The following is a 19,492-nucleotide window of genomic DNA, read 5'->3' on the forward strand; positions in this document are numbered from 1 at the left end:
GTGCTGTTCGTTTCTTTACTGACGAAATGGCGTTTCGGATTTTGGAAGGAAGAACATTGGGAATGGCATATCCATCCTGTGGAATTTGGTATGTCGGCAAGTGGACACGGCTATCGAAGAGATTTGAGTAGAAGTAATGGATAATCTTCTCCATTGCCGTTCTGGAGGATATGTTAGATCCATCAGGACGTCGGAGGGCAGTCATCTTGGTTTTATAGTTGGTGAAGGACAGGCAGGCATTACGAATACTTTTCCCAGCTTCTGCCGCATCTACCAGCACTTCTGCTCTTCTCTCTTTGAGGTCTTCCTTGATCGCACTTTGGCACTATTGCGGCAACATGGGAAGATGCCATTGTTGACAACATTGACGAAAAATACGAGCGACTGGTTCAGCACCTCCATGACTGTGCGAGGAACGCCATGAATGCCAAGAGAGAGATAGCCACAAAAAAATGCCTCTCTTTGAAAACTCGTGAGCTTATTCGCCAACGTGGTTTGGCGCATGACTCAGGCAACCACAAGCGAACATCCGAGCTCGCAAAGCAGTGCAGAGATGCGATCAAAGAAGACATCAGACATATATTAAGATTAATTGATGGCCATTTATGTCCACACTTCTTACTATCAGACTGTAAGGAACTCTATGCTTTTAGCTGATACAAAAATCTAAAGATGAGGAGAATACCTCCTGACTCAGATAGAAGATTGTAAGAAATGATCATAATACAGTTCCTCATTTATACATGCACAAGAGTGTTTGCTGTTTGTGTATATACACACACACACACATAGACACACACACATATATGTACATATGCATACAGGGAGAAATTCTCCATCAATGACTGCCACAATCTCAATGGAAATTTTTATAATAGAAACCTCTGTGTGGTAGTTTAAGGAGTACCTTTATTGCTCTTTTAAAAGAGTTTGTACCCAAACAGTTTTTTTTCCTTCTATATATGCAAAAATAGAAAACAAATTTGTTTTAGGGAAACGGCGAGTTTAGAGTCAGTGGTTTTTATTTCATGGAGGTAATTCTGTGCCCTAAATGAGGTCTGAGAAAGATAAAGCATCTTCACCAGAGCCCAACCGTGATCTGACAGGTATTTAGATGAGCTACCAGGCTATTTACAAGAAACTTTAGGACCTAAGTAGACATTGAGAAAAGCACAAATGATAATGGCCAAATATAATGCTTTCTTATGTACCTGAAGATAACTGTATACTTAACACTAATCACCAAAGTCACATAAACTTCTTTTGCAGCTCACTTTTCATTTAAAAATATATTTTAAAAAATATGTATAGCTGAACCGTACACCCTCCAGTGGGGGACACCAGCCGCAGCTCTGCTGGACTACCCATCGCCCTTCCTCCATTCCAGGATCCTGAGTGGGAGTGACCCTGGGATGGGCCAGGTGCGTGGCCACTATGTAGCGGGTGTGGCCTACCAGAAGTGGGCATGGCCTTCTCCAGGGTGGGTGGCTGCTCACGTGGCCACAGTTATATTTCTGAATCTGAGCACTCAGGATTTTCATCCCACACTTTGTCACCTAATACCAACCAAAAATTTCTCACCAACTCTACTACAATACAACATTACACTCGACTGCTCCCTTTCTAATAAAAGAAATTATGAAATAAGCTCTACAAGCTCAATATTAAAGAGTACCTCCTCCAAAGCTTCACGTAATGTCCATTATAAAACAAAAAATAATGCTTGACTGAGAAGGTCGGACTCTAGAAAGGGAGAAGGGTGACTACCATCTACCAACCTTATCCAAAATCCGTTCCCACGATAAGAAGGAATAGTACCTCTAGACAACCAAAACAACATGAAGAAACAGCACAAATCTCCACTACAAGGAGAATATGAAGAAAAGAATCCCGAATCCTCAACTGAGGTTGTCCACAATTATGCTCTCTTCGATAAAGATTTCTAGGACAAAATGCAGAGGGTGTTCAAGGATCTAGTCAAAGAATCAATGGGAGAGATATCCAGAAAACTAAAAGAAGAAAGGAAAGAAACAATAGAACAGATAGTCGAGAAAATACAGGAAGAAATGAGAGCAGAAATAAAAAAGCTACAAAAAGAAGTGACACAAATAAAGGATTCAGTAGATGAAATTAAAAAAGTCAGTAAGTGTCCTGAGCAATAAGATGAGTGCAGCTGAAGAGAGGATCAGCGAGCTTGAAGATGAGCAACAGAAATCCCACAGGGAACAACAAGCAATAGGAAAAGACCTCAAAATGGCTTTAAGGAGAATCAGAGACCTAGGGGATGACGCCAAGAGGAACAGCTTTAGAATCATCGGAGTACCAGAAGGACAGGGAGACAACCCCAATGAAAAAGCTACAGTCAAAGAAATCTTTGCTGAAAAGTTCCCAGAGTTAAGGAAGGCAGACTTCCAGATCCAAGGAGCCAGAAGGGTACCAGCTAAAAGAGACCCCAGAAAAAAACACTCCAAGGTATATCATATTCAGAAACATGGATGCTGTGGACAGAGACACAATATTACAAGCAGCAAGGTCAAAGTAGGAAATTACATACAAAGGAGCACCCCTTAGATTCACAGCAGACCTATCAGAGGAAACCCTCCAAGCCTGAAGGCAATGGTGGAATATAGTGAAAACACTCAATGAAATGAACGCCTCACCAAGAATCCTCTACCCAGTTAAACTCTCAGTCAAATTGGATGGAACGATATGCCACTTTGTAGATAAACAACAGCAAAGGAACTTCATAGACTTAAAACCAAATCTAAAAGAAGGACTAAAGGGGCTCCTGTAAGATAAGAAGGAAAACACGCATAAACACAACCAACTCCTACAGAAAGATGGCACAGCACCCCATGACAATAATCTCCATTAATGTCAATGGTCAAAATGCACCAACCAAGAGAGACAGAGTGGCAAAATGGATCCAGAAACTGAAACCAACATTCGGCTGTCTACAAGAAACTCATCTGAACAATCAGAGCAAACACAGACTCAAAGTTAAAGGATGGAAAACTATTGTGCAAGCAAACAGCTCCCTCAAAAAAGCTGGGGTGGCCATACTAGTATCTGAAAACATTAATTTCAGGCTGAAAAAAATTAGAAGGGACAGCGAAGGCCATTTTCTCTTCATCAAGGAATATGTAAAACAGGAAGAAATCACACTCTTAAATGTACATGCACCTAATGAAGGAACAGCTAGATACTTAAAACAACTGCTAACAGATTTTAAGGAGGACATTGCTAGCAACACAATAGTAGTTGGAGACTTCAACATTGCCTTATCACCTCTGGATAGATCAACAAGAACAAAACTCAGCAAGGAAACATTGGCTTTGAATGAAGAAATAGATGATAAAGGACTTGTAAACCTATACAGGGCTTTACACCCCCAAAAGAAAGAATACACATTTTTCTCCAGTGCGCACGGAGCATTTTTCAAAATAGACCATGTGCTAGGCCACAAACATACCTCAATAGAATCAGGAAGATAGAAATAGTATCAACACTCTTTTCAGACCACGATGCACTGAGGATAGAAGTGAATCACACACAGACACGGAGAACCAAATCAAACAACTGGAAACTTAACAACTCACTGCTGAACAACAAGTGGGTCAGGATGGAAGTCAAGGATGAAATCAAAAGGCACCTGAAAAAAAATGAGAATGAAGACACGAGCTACCAGAATTTATGGAATGCGGCTAAAGCCGTATTAAGGGAAAATTTATTGCTCTGCAAGCATATCTCAGGACGGAACAAAGAATGCACATAAACAACTTGACTTCACAGCTCAAGATCTTAGAAAAGGATCAAGAAAAGGAGCCCAAATCAGGCAGAAGGAAAGATATCATAAAACTTAGAGCAGAAAACAACATGGAAACCAAAGAAACAATTCCAAAGATCAATGAAACCAAGAGCTGTTTCTTTGAGAAAATAAACAAGATAGATAATCCACTAGCAAGACTCAGAAATAAACAGAGAGAGAGAGAGATAAAAAACCCTTGTAAACCAAATCAGAAGTAAGAATGGAGATATCACAACGGAAACCAAAGAAATTCAAAAGATCATCAGAGACTACTTTGAAAGTCAGTATGCCATGAAACAAGAGAACCTAGAAGAAATGGATAAATTCCTGGATTCCTATAATCTCCCAAAGCTGAGTCAAAAAGACATAGAATAACTAAATAGACCTATTAACATCAAGGAAATTTAAATTGTAATCAAAACTCTTCCCAAAAACAAAAGCCCAGGTCCAGATGGACTCACTAGCGAACTTTTCCAAACATTTAAAGAGAACCTACTGCCAGTCCTTCTCAAGCTTTTCCAGGAAATTGAAAAAACAGAAACTCTCCCAAACAGTTTCTATGAAGCCCATGTATCTCTAATACCAAAAGGAAACAAAGACACCACAAAAAAAGAAAACCATAGGCCAATATCCCCGATGAACACAGATGTGAAAATTCTGAACAAAATACTAGCAAATAGAATTCAATAACTCATCAAAAAGATCATACACCATGACCAAGTGGGATTCATCCCGAGGATGCAAGGATGGTTTAACATTCGGAAATCAATCGACATAATCCATCATATCAACAAAAGAAAAGATAAAAATCATATGATCATATCAATAGATGCAGAGAAAGCATTTGACAAGATCCAGCACCTGTTTATGATGAAAACTCTCGCCAAATTAGGGATAGAAGGGACTTTCTTCAATATTGTTAAAGCCATCTACCACAAGTCTACAGCAAGCATCATCCTCAATGGGGAAAAACTGAGGGCCTTCCCCCTAAGATCAGGGATGAGACAAGGATACCCACTGTCTCCACTACTGTTCAATATAGTACTGGAAGTACTTGCAGTAGCGATTAGGCAATAAAAAGATATTAAGGGCATCCAAATAGGAAAGGAAGAAATCAAGCTCTCACTATTCGCAGATGATATGATACTATACTTAGAGAACCCTAAAACCTCTACCAAGAAGCTCCTAGAAGCTCCTAGAAGATAGACTTGTATAGTAAAGTTGCAGGCTATAAAATCAATACCCAAAAGTCCATGGCTTTCCTACATGCACATAGAGAGAACAAAATGTCATGAAGAAAACAATCTCGTTCACAATTGTATGCCAAAAAATCAACTACCTAGGAATTAGATTAACTAAGGAAGTTAAGGAAAACTACAAAACTGTACAAAGAAAACTACAAAATTCTGCTTCTGAAATAAAAGAGGACACGCGGAAATGGAAAAATATCCCCTGCTCATGGATCGGGAGAATTAATATTGTCAAAATGGCAATACTTCCCAAAGCACTGTACAAATTCAATGTGATCCCTATTAGGATGCCCATGACATTCTTCAAAGAAATGGAGCAAACACTCCTGAAATTTATATGAAACAATAAGCCCCCACGAATAGCTAAAACAATTCTTGGGAAAAAGAAAATGGGAGGAATTAACCTCCCAAATCTCAAAATCTACTACAAAGCAGTAGTAATTAAAACAGCTTGGTACTGGAACAAAGGCAGAGCTGCAGACCTATGGAACAGGGTTAAAAATACTGATATCTTCCCTCAAACATATGATCATCTAATATTTGATAAAGGAGCAAGAAATACGAAGTGGAGTAATGAAAGTCTTTTTCACAAATGGTGCTGGCAAAACTGGACGGCTACATGCAAAAAACTGGGCTCATATCTCTGCCTAACACCAGTACAAAAGTAAGATCAAAATGGATCAAAGACCTCAACATCAGACTGGAATCCATAAGGTACACTGAAAAAAAAGTTGACAAAACCTTCCAAGACACTGAAGCTAATGGTATCTTCAAAGATGTCACACCACTGGTCAAGCAAGTGAAAACAGAGATAGACAAATGGGACCATCTTAAACTAAGAAGCTTCTGCACCTCAAAAGAAACAGTGACCAAAATACAAAGACAGTCTACAGAATGGGAAAGGATATTCGCCGAATACACATCCGACAAGGGGTTGATATCAAAGATATACAATGTACTGTTTGAACTCCACAAGAATAAAACATCCAACCCCATCAAAAAGTGGGGCGATGAAATGAACAAAAACTTTCTCAAAGAAGAAATCTGAATGGCTAAAAGGCACATGAGAAAATGCTCTACATCATCAAGCATCATGGAGATGCAGTTCAAAACAACAATGAGATATCATTTCACACCACAGAGACTGGCCCACATTCAAAAGAACAAAAGCAACCTTTTGTTGGATGTGGCGAGAAAGGGACCCTCCTTCACTGCTGGTGGGAATGCCGACTGGTTCAACCCTTTTGGAAAACAGTATGGACGATTCTCAAGAAATTAGAAATTGAGCTCCCATTTGACACAACAATACCATTCGTGTAAATATACCCCAGGGAGTCAAAAAAGTATAGTCGAATTGATGTCTGCACTTGTTTGTTCATTGCAACACTGTTTAGAATAGCTAGAATATGGAAAAAGCCTGAGTGCCCTAGAACAACTGACTGGTTAAAAAAACTTTGGTACATCTACACAATGTAGTAGTATGTAGCTGTTAGAAAAAATGAAGTCATGAAATTGACATACAAGTCATATACTACATGGAAAATATCATGCTTAGCAAAATGAGTCAGAAAGAGAGGGACAGACATAGAAAGATTGCATTCATCTGGGTAACATAAAGTAACAATATAAGAGACTAACACCCAAGAACAGCTGTGATAAATACCAGGTTGTTCACTCCATGGCATCGAGTCCAGCCGCACACTCTAGGGGTAAACGCAGCTCAGATAGAGAAGGGAACACCAAATAAAGGGTGCTTGGAGGATCTACCAAGGATGGGAAATGCATGCTGAAAATAGACTATAGACTGAGCATGATTGCTACCCAATGCCTCTTCTGCAAACCACAGCACCCAAAAGGAGAGTGAGAACAAAAGGGTGTGCCCTGCCACAGAGGCAGGGTGGGATGGGGGATGGGAGGGCCTGGGAGGGATACTGGGATTGGTGGAGGTGGAGAATGGGCACTGGTGGTGGGTTGGGTACTCGATCATTTTATAACTGAAACCCAAGCACAACGACTTGTAAGGGTACAACTGTATCTCATGGTGTTTCACCAATAAAACAAAAAATAAATTAAAAAGATCTGTATAGTTCCTAATTCCCTACCCGCTGTGCTATTGCTCCACATGGCCAAACCGAATTCGATTTCTCCGCCCATCTCGGAGAGCCTGGCAAGCTACCGAGAGTATCTCGCCTGCACGGCAGAACCTGGCAAGCTACTGGTGACATATTCAATGTGCCAAACACATTAACAAGTCTCACGAAGGAGACGTTACTGGGCCAGCTCGAGCAAATCAATGAAAAACTGGAGGACAGTCACCGAGTCTATAGTTCCCAGAACAGTTAAAACATAAAATCATCATGTAACATATACTTCAGAATTACCCCACAGTTTTTTGATTCATAGATGAAGGAATTAAGATATAGGATATTTAGAACATAAAAGCTGAAAAGAAGTAACATAATGTGCATGAGACCCTATCAGTAATAGTAAACTACAGAGCCTAAAAGAAAAAAGAAAAGAAAAGGAAAAAGTGCCTGCCATAGATGTAGGCTAGGAATGGGAGGGAAACTGGGTACCTTGGTGGAAAAAAATGAGCACTGGAGAAAGAATTGGTGTTGGGATATTGTATGCCTGAAAGTTAATCATGAATTACTTTTTGAGTTTTTAATTCATGGTGATTTAATAAATAATTTTTAAATGCTATATATGGGATGTTTACAGGGGAAAGTGAGAAAGCTTTTTTTGTTTGCTTTTTTGCTTGGGAAGGGGTCACACCCAATGATGCACAGGGTTTACTCCTGGCTCCACACTCAGGAATTACTCCTGGTAGTGCTGGGGGGACCATATGGAATGCTGGGAATCAAACCCAGGTTGGCCGTGTGCAAGGCAAATGTCCTACCCACTGTGCTATTGCTCCATCCCCAGCAAGACTCTAACTCAATAAGCAAAGACATACTTGCTATATTTACAGTGCCTTTTAATTATGATTCAAATTAAGGCAGTTTTCTATAAGTATTAAAGAAAACATAGCTATATTTAGTTCTAGTTTTGGAATGAAAATTCTAAACATAAATCTTTGTGATGGGGTTCTTTATGTATCAAGTAGCATATTAGAAAACAGACAGTACTAAAAATAATAGGATTTTGCACATACTAAATTTTTGGAATGCATCTATTTAATAAAAGAAACACTGTAAACATTTGTCACGTTAGAAAATTTGAAAAAGATTTTGAAATATTGACACAGAAAAAGGAAAGAGAAAAGATGAAAAGAATATTGTCTTAAAATCTTCCATTCATAATTTTAGCATAAAATTCTTCCTTGTGATAGCATTTAAAGTTTTTCATTAGTTGTGATTAATCAATTCAGTAGCCACTTGCATTTAATACATCATTTAAGATAGAATATTATTGAAATAAATGCTATGGTTTTTCAATACATCTTTTTACAAAGTGAATTAATCTAAAAATTACATATGATTCTAATTGTATAGTTTGCCACATTAATGTTTATAATGTGGAGACCAAAGTTAGAGTGATTTTCTATAAGTAAGGTAATGAAAAGCTTTGAAACTAGGAAAGTCACTCCAAAGACTTGCAGCTACATTTAATCACATTTAGCACCACAAAATTGGCTGTCAAAAGTCTAATTAACTATCCGGCATTAGCTCTATTTTCCATGCTGCTCACTTGCACAGTCTTCCATTATAACATCTGGCAAGATTTAAAAAATTCTCTGAAAAAACACTCCTTCCTATAGCACTGCAACATAGAGTTATAGTTAAATGAACTGTTAGAACAATAACAAAAGCATATTTGAGCCTTCACTACTGAACCATAGGAAGGGCTTTTAAAATCATGTTTAAGTTACTGGTCATTTCATTTTATATAAGAGCAGTTATTCTTAAAGAGATATTAAAGCAAGTCAATACTAAATGTATTTTTATTCTTATTGTCATGTGATGTTGTGATTTTTCCATTATTTTCAACACCGAAAGTGAATATGCAAAGGCACAGTTCATCTGTTTCTAAAGCACAATGAATGCACAAATTTTTCTTTCTCAACTTTAACTGCTTACGAGATCTGGCATCATATAACTATGCTTTTTGTTAGCAAATAAAATTCAAAGCAAAGGTCATAGTTGTCTATTACTTTACTATAATAGTTGGGAACAAAGATTTCACAATGCAACATTTTGATGATTGAAAAAAATGACTGTATCCATGACTTAAAGGCTAATTGCTTACAGAGAACTACATACTGAGAGAAACTTAGTGGGCATCTGATGGCAAAAAACCATAAAATTGTATCTTTATTGTGGTGAGAAAAAATAAACTAAAATGACACTTCAGGCACAAAGGAATACTTTGAGTGATTGAAAAATAATAATAATTCAGGAAAAATATCAAACTTATAGAACAAATCACTGGAAAAAAAATAAACTACAAAAAGGTGTACTTCACTAGATGCAGAGAACGTAAACCTTAAAAGATAAAGAGCCTAGATAAAAGAGTGAATTTCAAGAAGGCATGATGAACAAGTTGGTAGAATTGGTCTTTTTTAATTGTCAGGAAAAAATGGTAACAATAAAAACAATGGCCTTTACGCTGATAGTATGTGATCTCATACCTGGCTATGGCAGCTAGGAAATGGTGATGCAATTGAAATCAAAGCTTTGTTGTTAATGGATCCCAAGGTCCTGGTATTCTTCATGAGCAGGAACTACTTAGCACTTACTTATCCACATCTGCTTATCCCTGCTCTACTCTGTGGGTGAATTTGAAGGAAATCTTGTAGAGATTTCATAAGTTCTAAATAGGTAAAAATGGTAAAGGTAAAGGCCCTCCCGTTGATCGTCGATTTGCTCGAGCGGGCCCAGTAACGTCTCCATTGGAGACTTCGTTGTTACTGTGTCTGGCATATCGAATACTCTCGGTAGCTTGCCGGGCTAGAAGAGAGAAGAAAAGACTACCGATGAGACATACGCAATTCCTATGTGTCAGGGAAGGGGAAAGAGAAGTAAAAGATGGATGGCAGGGAGAGAAAGAGCGAGATTTCAAAGTCGAAAGCACAGAATAAAGTGATAAGACAGTCCAATTCAATAAAACATGTCAGAGTTTTCTATCTCCAATAGAAACAGTTCATCTGAAAATGAATTTATAACTCCACCAAAGGGTTCTTGAGAGCAGCTTCTATACTATAACATTTAATCATTAAAGTAAAATAATTGGGTGGTCACAAACCAATGTCAGTTACATACAAATCAGAAGGAAATGATTTCCAGCAATTTTACTGCTATACACAATCCATCAAAGTTGGAACAGAGAGATCCGAGCTTTTATTTAGTCGGTTAAGGTGGTGCTATGTACACATCACTGACCAAACAAACTATTGTTTAAGCCTTTCCAAATCATCTGTCTTTTCTCCTTTCTTCCTCATGGTTTTCAGGTTTGTAGTCACATTTAGTCCCATAGACTAGGAAATTTCCCTGCTCCATCATACATTTTTCAAGCATTTCTGAATTCTTCTGCATGCTCTAACATGCAGACCAAATTATTCTTACTGCTCTCCAACATAAATGCACTCAGTAACATGACATGACAAAAAGATAATGTTCCAGAAGGAAAGGCGTTTCCATCTGTCTCCTTCAGTATTTTGGCACAGCAGTGACAGAGCATGTAAGTACATACATTAGTGATGTTGAACTCTATGCCAGTCGCTAAGATGGGCCTCCTTTTTTTATACTTATGCCACTCATTGTTGTTTTCACATATGCTTTTCTTTCATTTTTTTTATTGCGTATGTTTCTGTACCTAAGCTTTTACTCATTCTCATTATTCTCAGTCTACCATCACTTCATATTTTCTCTTTGCTCTCTATGTATATTTTCTAGTGCAACTAAATGTGTTCACACATATATGTACTTGTGCAAAAATATGTGTACTGTTTCCACTTAACATATATACTAATTACATCTCTGTGTATCTCTTCCAACAAAATTGTTGCTTGTTGAGGACATTGTCCACTTTATGCAGGATATCTTATGCCAGAATATCTACTAGAGTAACTCATTCTGAGATAATATAAATTAGAGTTTAGAATTGAATTTAGAGGTCATCTACTCCAAATCCTTTATATCATAAGTGAACTCAACAAGTTGCATAGAGATTACTTATTTGTATTATTATGGGCATTTCAAAATATGAATCAATATTGATAGATATAATTGTAAAATATCTAAGAAGTACATTGCTTTTCTATTAATTGAAGAAAAGATTCCTTTTTTAAATTTATTTTTTATTGAATTACAGTTACAAAGTTACAGTAAGTTACAGTTACAAAGCTTTCATGATTGAGTTTCAGTCATAAAATGATCGAACACCCATCCCTCCACCAGTGTATATTTTCCACCATTAATGTCCCAGTATCCTTCCCACCACCCCCACCCTAGCCCACCTCCTGCCTTTGAGGCAGGCACCTTCCTTCTTACTCTCACTCTACTTCTGGGCATCATGGTTTGCAATACAGATACTGAGAGTTCATCATGTCTGGTCCTTTGTCTACTTTCAGTACACATCTCCCAACTCGAGAAATCCCTCCAACCATCATTGACTTAGTGGTCCCTTCTCCATCCCAACTACTTTCTCCCATAGCACCTGAGTCAGGCTTCCAGACCATGGAACAGTCATCCTGGTCCTTGTCTCTACTGTCCGTAGGTGTTAGTCTCATGTTATTTTATATTCCACAAATGAGTGCAGCCATGATGTCTGTCCCTCTCTTTCTGACTCATTTCACATAGCATGATACTCTCCATGTCTATCCAAGGGTGACTGTCTTGTCACTACCTTTGCCAGGAATATTATACAGTATGTCTGAAAAGTACTTTAGCCAAATTAGTATTAAATTGGGATAAATTTTAGAATTAGATTAAAATCTAGGTTGCTGTGGACAAATAGTACTAATATCTAGAAATAACTCTACGGATTAGTTCTAATCTTTGCTTTATTTTTATATGGTGTGTGATAGATATTATCAAATCTGTGCCCCTTACCTTTTCCATAACTGTTGTCATTTTGCAATGTCACTCTGCTGTGGTCCTCATGAGGGTTAGACATTTTAGTTATGGCAAGTCTGTACACATGCTAACCGGGATTTCACTGACACACATTCTTGTCAGATGTTGGTGCTCATTGCAATGAAATGCATGTACATTTTTGACATCAGTTTGTTGTGGTACTGGTGTGAAGGTTGATGTCTCAGACAGTAGAGCTCCAGAGATTGTTCTTCACCCATGTGAGGAACATCAAGGATCAAACTTAGGACTTCATGCTTGCATGGCAAATGGTTTTCCTGCCGATCCACTCTCAGGCCCCCTAGCTTGCCTCTTTTACCACTTTTATTTTGCCTTTTATTCTCTCAAGACTACATTTAGATACTGGATGTATACTACAGATGATTCTTTGCTCTGTTGCACATCAAGCATTTTTTAATCACTGCTGATACCTATTTTCTTGAAATGTCCTCTGCATTTTGTGCCCCTACTTCCTAGTTTCTCTCACTCTGGAATTTCATAATTGGGTAATTGAATTATTCATCACAGACATACCTGTCTGTATATTTACATTTGGCTATTGCTGACTTTTGATGGTTCACTTACATTCATCATTTACAAACAATTGGGTTACATGTTTCCTATTCTAGTTGTAAGTAAGGAATTCTGGATTGAAAAACAAGTGTTCTGGTAAAAGCAAGGGAGAGTTAACATATTCAGATGTTAAGTTGGCCCAATCGCCAACACAATGAGATATTATTGTGCACTGTAAGCACTAGTCCAGGACTAAAATGACTGTCTGTACTTTCAATGTATGTATGCTGGCATCAGATGCATCCATCGAGGACCTGATGGTGCAAGTGTGAAAGATCAAGTACAACATCATTGGTTTGACCGAGACAAGAAGGCATCAATCGCATCATGCCGTTTTCAACACTGGAGAACTGGTCCTCGGAAAATGTGACAAAAGAGGTGTTGGTACCTTTGTCAGCACAAACTTAGCCATGGGAATTGATTCATTCGAATGCCTAACACACCGAATTGGACGATTACACTTGAATAGATGTGGCTCACTGCTGGCAGATTCTATCTTTGTTGTCTACATGCTAACATCTAATTATGATGAAGAAGAAATTGAGAAGTTCTACATGGAGCTGGAGAAGTGCTATAAAGAAGACCACATCTTCCACAAGATCATTGTCAGTGATTTTAACTCCAAGATAGGACTGAGAAGATCAGCCAAAGAAGGCCACATTGGAACCCATGGCCAAGAATGGAACAAACAGGGTGAGAGACTATCTGAGTTCATCATGTCGACCAAGACCATCCATGGTAACTCACAGTTCCAAAAGGCCAAATCTAAATGTTGGACATGGGAGTCTCCCAGTGGATGGTTCCACAACAAAATTTACCACATCATGTTCAATCAATGCTTTTGCCTGACCCAGTTGCCGTTGTCCCAAAATTCCAAACAGGATCAGATCACCGTCTCCTTCATGCAACATTCTACTTTATGGAGCGGGGAGAAAGGACTGCAAAGTTTAAGAAGAAAACTCCCAGAAGAACCGCCAACTGGGAGCTTTTTGGCACTATTGCGGTAACATGGGAAGATGCCATTGTTGACGACATTGACGAGGAATACATACGATCAACAGGTTCAGCACTTCCATAATTGTGCGAGAGAGAGAGAGAGAGATAACCAAGAAAAAGATAGCCACAAAAAGATGCCTGTATTCAAACACTTGAGTTCATTCACCAATGTGGCTTGGTGCAAGCTGCAGGCAACCAGAAGCAAATGTCTGAGCTCACAAAGCAGTGACGAGAAAGCGGTAAACAAAGACCTCAAAGAGAGAAGAGCAGCAGTGCTGGCCAATGCGTCAGAAACCAGGAAAAGCATTCACAATGCCCGCCTGTTCTTCGCCAACTACAAGACCAAAATGACTACCCTGTGATGTCCTGGTGGATCTATCACATCTTCCAGAAGGGCAATGGAGAAGATTATCCATGACTTCTACTCAGATCTCTTCAATAGCCATGTCCACCTGCCCACATGCCAAATTCTGCAGGATGAATATGTTATTCCCAATGTTCTCCCTTCTGAAATCTGACACACCATTTCATCAGTAAAGAAGCAAACAGCACCCGGCCCAGACAAGGTCAGATCCGAACACCTGAAGAACCTGCCATCAGTACTCATCAATACACTGGCTTGGCTCTTCACATGTACCTGTCTGAATGGAAGGCTCCATCCCAATGGAAAACCAGCAGGACTGTTCTACTGTACAAAAAGGAAGACATCCACGACATTGGCAACTATCGCCCGATATGCCTGCTGTCTGTCGTCTACAAGCTGTTCACTCGAGTCATCCTGAATAGGATTGGCAGAACACTAGATGAAGGACAACAATGTGAGCAAGCCGGGTTCCAAAAAGGATTCAGCACAATCGACCATATCTACTTGGTAACCATTGAGGTTTCTCAGGAGTTCAAGATGCCACTTTGTCTAATGTTCCTTGATTTAGTGAAGGCCTTTGATTCTGGTGAGACTGAAGCAGTCATCAAAGCCCTAGCCAAACAGGGTGTTCAAACTCAATACATCAAAATACTCCGTGAGCAGTATTATGGATTCACCATTCTACAAGGAAGTGATCATCGATGTAAAGAGAGGGGTTTGGCAGGGTGATTCCATTTCACCGAATTCCGTTTCACCATTCTCAGTGGCACCCTTGAGAACATCATGCTACAACTGGAATGGAAAGGAATGGGAGTGAATATAGACTGTTGGCAACTACACAACCTCTGCTTCACTGATGACATTGTTCTAATAACACCAAACATTAACCAAGCGGCACAAATGCTGGCCAACTTCGACCATGAGTGTGGAAAGGTTGGACTGTAGCTAAATCTCACGAAGACAATGTTTATGAAAAACGAACTCATTCCTGACTTTCCATTTTCTCTCAACGGAACAAACATCTCCGAATGCAACAGTTATGTGTTCCTAGGTCAATAACTCAATATGACAAATGACCTTGCACCTGAGTTGCGCAGGAGGAAGATACTGGCTTGGACCGCCTTCAGGAGCATCGAATAAATAGCTATGAAGACAAAGAAACTCCTGCTCCGGGCACATCTCTTTGATTCCACTTTTCTTCCTGCATTAACATATACCTCAGAGACCTGGACCATACGAAAACAGATGAGAACGCTATTCAGTCTCCCAAAGAGGAATTGAAAGAGCTATGCTTGGAGTATTATGCTTCACTCAAGTGTGAGAAAGAATCTGGAGTTGCGACCTCCATTGACAAGCAAAAATCAGGGATGCTGTCTCATTTGTTAAAACTTCTAAAATCAGATGGGCTAGATATGTTATGTGATTTGGAGATGACTGCTGGACTAGAGCCATTACCGACTAGATTCCATGGGACATCAAAAGATCACATGGCCGCTCACCTACAAGATGGTCAGACTTCTTCGTCAAGACCCTGAATGATCAGTTTGAGGCTCTTTGTTATCCTGGAGCGAGCAGTCACCATTGGGCCACACTAGCATGAGACAGGAACAAATGGAAACGTTACTGGCGCCCACTCAAGCAAATTGATGAGTAAGGGGATGTCAGGTGATCAAGTGATAAAATGATCAAGTCCAGGAAAAAAATTCAAAATTTAAAACACAGTTTTACTACATGCATGTCACTTTTTAACCATGATAAAAATTAAAGAACAAACACATTTGGGAACCATCATTAGTGTTGTGCCATCTGTACTATTAGAATATTAGGATAAAAAGGAACACAGTCAAATGAATTCAAATTCAATGACGGAAATCTCTTTTAGGGTAGTTTTACTTGATGTTTGAGAGATAATTTCAAGAGTAAAAATAGGTTAGGACATGTGAATCTAAAAGCTATAGAAAGAATATCAAAACGACAGAGGGAGTTTCTCAAGATATGGGGTTGGTTCTAATCCATGGGCTTTAGCCAGGAAGAAGATGATTTGTTATTGTTGTGACTTCTAGAATAAAATCTCAGGCATCTGTATTTATAGTGTGATGTTTTCTAGTGTTGAAGCTGCCAACAATGTGAATTCTACTCAAAATACAGATGGCTAAAATCACGTGCCAGAAAGACATTTTCTGTAGTGAAAATCCTGTGCATCTGATTCATCATGTTCACTTTCTAATATATTTTCTCCTTCTTATCATATACTGCTTATCTTTCTTTTGATAGTGTCTATTAATTCATGGAAACCTTGTGTTGAATTCTTTCTTATAGTTTACATTTTTTAGTAATTTCCTGCTCAGTGTATATTACTTTCAGAGTTCTCATTGCTTTTATTAACTAGAATGATCAGATCACATGAAACACTTTTTGAGCGTTATCTATTCTGCAATGGATGTGGTAAAGAAATCTGGAAGAGAGATTGCAGAGATGGTACTGAGTTTAAGCACCTCACAGGCCCCAGTTCACTCTCTGGCCCTTCATGGACACTGGCTTCACTGGTTGCAGACTCTAGAGGTACCTGAGGACCTAAACAGCACCATGCCCCTGGATCTGGCACTGAACTGTCTACTGTCCTATTTATCCATATCTCCAGAGGTGAATCACTGCTTGGGAAGTTAAAAACAAAATCTGGAAGAAATAAACAAAAGTCCATTAATAATCTGAATTCAAGGGGCTAACGAGATAGTCCGGGGGGTAAAGTGCTTGCCTTGCACATGACCAGCATGGTTTCAATCCCCAGAACCCCCATATTTTATCCCAGTTCTAGCATAAACCATTAAGCACAGAGCCAGAAGGAAGGTTTGAGAACTTCTGGAAATGGCACAAAATAAACAAATAAATAAATATCATTTGTGCTGTAATTGAATTATATTGACTGTCATAGTTATATAAATTTTAGAGTCATATTAGATTTATAAGATGAATATTATATAATGCAGGTTAGATTACATATGGAAAATATACTATATTATTTAATTTTAAAATGGAAGTAGTCTCTTTCCAAAATCATGTAACCTATATTGTGTTTTCTTAATAAGTATATGACATAAATATTAAGCATAGTGTGAGGTGCAGTAACATTGTTATGTAGACTTGATTAATTTAACTAATAGATATTTAAAAATTAATATCTTAAGTTTCTAGAAATAGCTCAGACCTTTTTAATGAATGCTTTTTAATTTGGGACATCTTTTGTAGACTGGCAAAACAAAATTAGATTTGACTTGTATATATCAGATATTAGCACTTGTATTTTTATTGTTATTTTGTTTTTGTTTGGGGTTACATCAAGTTGATCTAAGGGCTAACTACAAGCTCTATGCCCAGGGAGCACTTCTGGTGGTGTTCAGGGCACCCTGTGCAGTGCTGAGGGTTAAACTTGGGTTGACTATGCACCTTACTCACTGTTCTGGTACTCCAACTCAGCTCTGGTATTTTTTTTTATTTTGATTTTCTATTGCAACTGTCGGATAGAGCATTACAAAGCCATTTATGATTGGATTTTAGTCATACAATAATCCAACACCTATCCTTCCACTAGTGTGCATTTCCCAGCTCTGGTAGTTTTATTACGTATCTTCAATGGATGTATTCTTTGAGTCTTAACCTGCATACACACTGGATAGTCATTGTTTTGTTTGTTTGTTTGGTTTCTGAGCCACACCCTGTGATGCTCAGAGTTTATTGCTGGGCTCAGCAATAAGCTCAGCAACCACCCCTGCAGGCTCAGGAGATACGACTTACCTGGAATCATACCCGGTTGGCCACCTGCCATCCATAATGCAGTGCCCTACCCACTGTAAAATCACTCCAGCCAGAATAGTCAGTGTTTTTTGTTAAAAAGGAAAAACATGTATCAGTTCCATTCACAATAAATTATAACAAAATATCATCGATTATCACTTGGACTGACAAGTAGCAGTAGCATTATTTGTCATAGTTAAAATACATAAACTCTAAATGCCTGTCACTGTTTCAGAGGTCTCCAAACTGATTGGGCCTATTGTCCTTTTTTAGAACAAAAATTACTCAGTACTCCCTGAAACTCTACATGTAGTAGAACAAGTAGAGAGGACCCAAAATTGCATGTAGGCTACTAATGTGCCGTGAATTATCACAGTGCCCCATACCTTATGATCAGTATCACCCACTTCTGGGAAGACTGATTTAGCAGAGAGATGACTAATATGTGTCAGAGCCATAAAATGGAATATCATCGAGGTATATAAAGAAATGTTACTCTATCAAGCATAGTTGGACTTTGAAAATGTTGCTTCAAATGAAAATCATCCCTTTACACATATCATACTGTTCCTTTTATGCAAACTTTCCATAATATGTTAGCTCAACAAACAAAACTTAAATTAGATGGTACCTGTTATTGTTATCATGAGGGAGCTGGGAAAATGAAGGTGATAACAAAATAGTGATAAATTAGATGGTATCTGTTATTGGTACCGTGAGGGAGCTGGGAATATGGGGGTAATAACAACGTAGTATGAATATAACTTTGACGTTAAGATGTATTCTAAAATATTGCTTCTGGTTATAGCTACAGGAAGACTTATGAACATCGTGAAATCTTTTGATTTTTAAACTTTTGAAAAAAGAATTACATAATAAATTATATCATTTGTGAATTACATAAGAGTGAAACTTTTGTTGTTATTGTTTCATGTTACCAACAAATTTAAAGTATTTTTGTTTTCAGCAACCAAAACATATTTTAACTGGAGGGAAATGGTGATTCAAAAGTTAAACACAGGCAATTTGCAGATGAAGCAACTTCTTATCATAATAACCCCCACACAATCCCCCAGACCAGTTGTAGACTTTTCTTGGAAAACCACTCTCAAAACCCCCTATAATTCCTGTGTTGAGTTCTTTTCTCAATTTGCAGGAAGCACTGCTATTCACCAACAGTATTGCAGTAGCACACATGATTTTTTTTCCATTTGGGGTTTTGGGCCACACCCAATGATACTCAGTGGCTAGTCCAACTCTGTGCTCACAAGTAACTGCTGGTGGAACTCAGTGGACCATATATGGTGCTAGGATTCAAACTAGTGTTGACTGAATACAAGGCATTATCTCTCTGGCCCTCACTTATTCATTTCTAATGGTTGGTAGGCAGTCCCAGCAACAAAAAGTTTTGGTCTTAAGTCTCTAATTTGATTATTTATCATCTGATCATGGGGATGCATTTGTGCATTTTAGCACCTGCGTGCAGTGGAAGTAAAGAACCTGTTGTTATTATCAGAGCTGTATGAAGAGAAGCAAAAAAGTCTCTCTCCTCACAGAGGAAGACTGAGAGGAAAATGTGCATCTTAATGCGAGACAGATTCCTTGATCAAGAATGAGATTGGTTGTCTCCATTTGA

At 38.5% G+C, this 19,492-nt stretch overlaps 1 protein-coding gene across 1 annotated transcript in view; it reads left to right on the plus strand.

Annotated features, from left to right (window-relative positions):
- Positions 1-19,492, plus strand: part of SPOCK3 (SPARC (osteonectin), cwcv and kazal like domains proteoglycan 3) — a 405,672-nt gene that overhangs the window by 193,354 nt on the left and 192,826 nt on the right. The gene's annotated exons all lie outside the window — the stretch shown is intronic.

Source organism: Sorex fumeus, unplaced genomic scaffold (genome assembly GCF_029834395.1).
Source record: "Sorex fumeus unplaced genomic scaffold, SorFum_2.1 ptg000024l, whole genome shotgun sequence".
Classification (NCBI taxonomy): domain Eukaryota; kingdom Metazoa; phylum Chordata; class Mammalia; order Eulipotyphla; family Soricidae; genus Sorex; species Sorex fumeus.